Below are 6,000 nucleotides of genomic sequence, written 5' to 3'. Positions count from 1 at the left end.
TCCAGAGCAAGCACAAGTGTGCGTAATAGTGCGCGTAACAGTGCCAAACGTTACCACAAAACATTCCATTTTCTCCAAGTACAGTATGAGTGCGAGGAATAATTAATTCATGCATTTTTATAATAGTTTTTATAATAATTATCTCGGTATTGTTCACTGATAAGACCTGATAAGACCCCATTATTTAGTAAACTTAGTGTTTGTTTTTTTGCAAGCATTAGAAAAGCAGCACCTCATATGTTTATGCCAATTGTTAGCCAATTATTGGATTTTTTGGGGGGATTTAAGTTTTTCGACCAAACAGTTCAGCACTGACACCTTAGAGGGTTCTTGTAAATGGCCATGAAGTAATGTTGCTGGGTTGCATTAAAACATATATTGTCTTGTGTTTAAAAAGATATGTGGTGGTTGTCATATGTTGTCATTGTCACATCAAGTTTAAAATATCTGATTTGTATTGAAGGATCTTTAGTATTTTTAAGTTATTTGTGGAAGAGTAATATTGACAGTAAATGCCAAAAAGTATATTTAATATTTTTTTTAATTCTACTTTATTAACTAGAAAACTGAAGACTGGAGAATTATCAAAACAATTTAACATTCTGTTGGTAGGGTCAAAATGTGGTGTAATCAACATGTAAGCATGGATGCATCCAACCCTGGATCCTAGTGGTTCAAGCTGGTGTTGGTCTCTCAGGGGGGGGGACGCTGTCCATGTAACTACCGATTGTAAGTCACTCTGGATAAGGCTGTCTGATAAATTCCATAGATGTACACATAAATTAGTATTGCTGCTGACATGTCCATTCCCTTATTACCACAGTGTACCCCCCCCCCCTTTTTTTTTTTGATGGATACTTAAATACAGCATAATACACCAAGTCACAAAGCTCAAACTATCTCAGACTAGTTACTTGAACATGACATTGAGTTCGCTATACTCTACATTCACCAGGTCTCAATCCAAACAGAACACCTTCGGATATTGGCTTCGGATATCATAGACAACCAGCAGACAAATCTGCCGCAGCTACATGATGCTATCATGTCTGTATGGACCAATATATCTGAGGAATATTTCCACACCATTTTGAGGCTATGCCATGAAGAATAAGGCGGTTCTAAAGGCATAAGGTGGTCCACCCGAGTACTAATGAGGTCTACCTAATAATATGACCAGCGAGAATCAATCATACAGATAGAAAATCTGCGAACAATGAAGCACTTCAGCATCAGAAGGATAAAAAAATACAAATATACTGTAGAAAAAATATACAAATAAATGAAACTTTAAATTCTTTGATATGATAGCCCTAAAGTTGCATGCCCCCTCCCTAAAAATCGCACCCCTTGATACGATTTCAGAAAATATGAAATTGTTAACATGAGAAATTTATTTGAAGTTACTTGATAATAATATTAAAAACCATGTCTAAAATATATATATGTCTGATGTGAACTATATTAAAAAGTGGTTAGAAAGTGTGTAGGTATATATTTTCAATATTATCATTACATAATCCATAGTGGAAAAACATGATTAAAAAGAATGTTGAAAAGTTTTTTCAATGTTCATAAATATATCAGTTTGATAAACAGAAGTCTGTGTGAGGTTCATTAAATAGAAATTATAGTTTGTTAACGTTTTTGTGCGGCATATCTTCTGAAAACCAAAGATGAGACACCTTTGGAGAACGGTTTGTTCATAAAACAGTGTTACGATTAGTTTTTGTGTGGCATATCATCTGAAAACCATAGATGAGACACCTTTGGAGAAAGGTTTGTTCATAAATCAGCATTATGATTAGTTTTATTTTGGCATGGAAAAGTCTGTTTGTGTGTGTGTGTGTGTGTGTGTGTGTGTGTGTGTGAACAGGTTATGTCCTGTGTCAATGGTGTGATGCTTCCTACATACCATTATGTGATGTATCTTTTGGAAAATGACTGATGGGATACCATATTCAGTAAGTATATTAACAGTGTTTGCATTGTATTAAAATTAGTATTGTGTTTAGTATGTGTTTAACACTGAAACAATAGGTTGAGTAAATCCTTGAGTGAAAAACAAGGTTTCTGTTTTAAAAGATAGTCTAAGGGTGTGTGAACTGTGGGTCTGTGTCATTGATATGAGGGGTTCGTAAACCACCAACAATGGTCATTTTTGCAAACATCAGTTTCAAGCGAGCACTAAGTAGTAGTTGGTTATCTGCTGGGTGGTGAAGATCTTGTTACTGCCAATGAGGAGCGGTCACAAGCTGGGATGGTTTCAGAGGAAATTAACATTGTTAATAAATGTAGGATTTTATTTTCTGAAAAGAATCTTGAAAAAAAAATTTCATGTTCATAAATATATCAGTTTGATAAACAAAAGTCTGTGTATGGTTCAACTAAATAAAAATGAGAGTTTATTAACGTTTTGTGTGTCATATCATCTGAAAACCATAAATGAAATACCTCTGGCTTGTTCATAAAACAGCGTGACGATTAGTTTTATTTTAGCAAGGAAAAGAAAAAGTCTGTTGTGTGCGTGTGTGTGTGTGTGTGTGTGTGTGTGTCAATCATACAAATAGTAAATATACGAACAGTGAAGCCCTTCAGCATCAGAAGGTTAAAAAAATACAAATATACTGTAGAAAAAAATAACTGAAACTTTAAATTCTTAATATTATAGCCCTAAAAGTCACAACCCCCCTCTCTAAAAATCACACCTCTTGATACAATTTTAGAAAATATGAAATTGTTAACATGAGAAAATTATTTGAAGTTACTTGATAATAATAATAAAAAATCATGTCTAAAATATATATATGTCTGATGTGAACTACAACAACTACAAAAAGTGGTTAGAAGTGAGTAGGTATATTTTTCAATATTATCATTACATAATCCAAAGTGGAAAAAAAAAAACATGATTAAAAAGAATAGTGGTTTTCAACGTTTTAAAGTAGGATTTGAGAGTTTTTTTTTCATGTTCATAAATATATCAGTTTGATAAACAGAAGTCTGTGTGTGGTTCAATTAAATAGAAATTATAGTTTGTTAACGTTTCTGTGAGAAAGGTCTATTCATAAAACAGTGTTATGATTAGTTTTATTTTAGCAAGAAAAAGAAAACGTCTGTGTGTGTGTGTGTGTGTGTGTGTGCGCGTGCCAGTGATGTGATGCCTCCTACATACCATTGTGTGATGTATCTTTTGGAAAAACGACTGAATGTGTTGTATATTTAAAATAAGTATTGTGTTTAAACTTGTTTTTCTTTAACTAGAAATCCTTTTAAACCATATATCATTAAAATATGGTTTTAAAAATAGTCTAAGTGTGTGTGTGTGTGTGTGTGTGTGTGTGTGTGTGTGTGTCAATATGAGACTCTGCAAGGTGTCGGGGATGAATGTGAGATGAAACCGGGAAGGGAAGTGCGGTGGGGAAAGGGATGGCTTTGGGAGAAACGGGGTCATAAGCCATTAGCAATGGCCATAGTTGTAAACAAGTGATAAGACATCTGTTTTAAAAGTTAGTCTAAGTGTATATGACATCTGTAATGTGACACAAGGGAGAGAGCGATAGACTGGGGCGAGAAGGTGCTGTGATGCTTCCTACATACAAAATGGGATTCTACCATATTCAGTCAGTATATGAATAGCGTATGCGTTTGTATTTTTAAAATAAGTTTGTGTAAGTATTGTGTTTAAACGTGTTAAACACTGAAACAGTAGGTTGAGTAAAACCATACACTTAAAAATAAGGTTTCTGTTTTAAAAGTAGAGGTATACCGGTTTATGACCTCTCCCACAACAGCCATAGTTTGTAAACAAGTGATATGGCATCTGTTTTTTTAAAAGCTTGTCTAAGTGATTATATGACATCTAAGACTGTGAGAGGATGCGCTGGGTGTCCAAGGGTGAGAGAGGAGAGAGGGAAGGAGGTCATAAATTACGCGCTGGGTGTCCGGTGGAGAAGGGGAGAAGGTAGAAGGGTAGGAGGTCATAAATTACGCGCTGGGTGTCCGGTGGAGAAGGGGAGAAGGTAGAAGGGTAGGAGGTCATAAATTACGCGCTGGGTGTCCGGTGGAGAAGGGGAGAAGGTAGAAGGGTAGGTGGTCATAAATCATGCGCTTTTTCCTTATGCTGATATGTCATCAATCATTTTTGACATAAAGTATATTTTAATCACTACTTATACAGATACATATTTATGTTATTTTTTTGTGATGCTATTACCTTCTGCTTCTGTCACTTTCTGCCGTGACAAGTGCAATTTCCCACTTGTGGGACTAATAAAGGTTTATCTTATCTTATCTTGCACTGGGACTGCTGTACAGGACCTCAATTTCGTCGTGCTGTAGTACTAAGTATGATTGTGCAATGACAATAACGTCTTTAAACTTAAATTTTCTCTGGCATTAGATTGAACAATGAAAGTCTCAGAAACGTCAATTTGCACATGTCAATAAATGTTTATGTTCGGACTCAATCGATTAAAAGTGATTAGTCGCTAATAGGGCTTGCCATGATGCATATTTAAAACTATTTTCAATTTGTTACTTTTAAAAGCTATTTAAAATACAGAGACTTTTCCCGTCCACGTCAAATGGTGTAATATCATGCAAGTTAAAGGGAATAAATTGGATAATGAATCCAATGAGTGGATGCAAATTTTTCGACCAATGGTCTCCATGGCAACAGGTCAGTAACGGTCAGTCCGATTAATCAACGTGCTCCACTTCCACAACTCTGGTCGACCCGAAGCGGTTTACCTGCGCCAACAAAGCGAGACTGCGAGCGGGTCTGCAGATCCTCCCAGACGTTGAGGTAAAGCAGACTGTGATTTGTTCTGGAACTGTCTCTGGAACGTACTCAGCTCTTAGTGATGGCACACAGCTTCACGGTTAGAACTCTGTCAGGTTCTACAAGTGAAAGTGAAGTGATTGTCATTGTGAAACACCGCAGCACAGCACACGGTGACACGGTGAAACGTGTCCTCTGTATTTAACCGTCACCCTTGGTGAGCAGTGGGCACCATGACAGGCGCCCGGGGAGCAGCTTGTGGGGACCGTGCTTTGGACCAGGGGACCTTGGTGGTTCGGCATCCACACCTGCAACCTTCCGATTACGGGGCCACACTTGGACCGTGTCGCCATATCGTAATACAGCTAAAAAACTCAATGTTGCAGGTGAGAACTTAAACAGACCAATCAGGACATGAGAAGAATCATGTCTAGCTGCCCTAAATAGATCTTTCATACAAGACACAGTTAGAAATGATGATGAGCACTTTATTACACCGCGTCATATTTACAATTACGGCATTTGGCAGAGCGACTTACAACGTGCTTTCAAGTTACCATCGATGAAGAGATCAATTCCGGTTCACTAGGACCCCCAACTATGAATACAATCTTTTTATTCATTCTGTTGTAGATTCTGTACACAAGTTTGACAAGAAGAAGGTTACAAGTTCATCTAAATATTCTCTAAAGAAGTACTGGAGGCTCGGAGTATACGAGGTGCAGTGCGAGGTGTAATAAGGGCTGTGAGGTAGGATGGTGCTACTCCATGTTTGGCTTTGTAGGCCAGCATCAGTATTTAGAACCTGATGCGTGCAGCTACTGGGAGCCGGTGGAGGGAACGTAGCAGAGGGGCGGTGTGGAGAACTTGGGATGGTTGAACATCAGTCGTGCTGCTTCGTCCTGTATGAGATGTAGAGGTCGGATGGTACATAGAGGTAGATTCTTGTTTACTGCCACTTTCACTTTTTAATCATTATTATTGGTGTGTTTTACACTTGGCCAACACACTCGCGTCTGAACCAGAAGAGCACCAAGTTCCAGGTTCAAACCCCACTTACTACCATCGTGTCCCTCTGTCCCCAGGGGGACTGTCCCCGTCACTACTGAATGTAAATGTGTTGTTACGGAACACGTAAAATAATATAGTTGTATATAATCCAAGTGAAATATAGTACATGGTGAACTATACAACATGGTTTTTAATGTTTGTCTTGT

The sequence above is a fragment of the Denticeps clupeoides genome, unplaced genomic scaffold (assembly GCF_900700375.1).
Source record: "Denticeps clupeoides unplaced genomic scaffold, fDenClu1.1, whole genome shotgun sequence".
NCBI classification, from domain to species: Eukaryota; Metazoa; Chordata; class Actinopteri; order Clupeiformes; family Denticipitidae; genus Denticeps; species Denticeps clupeoides.
Note: the sequence above shows the minus strand (reverse complement) of the source record.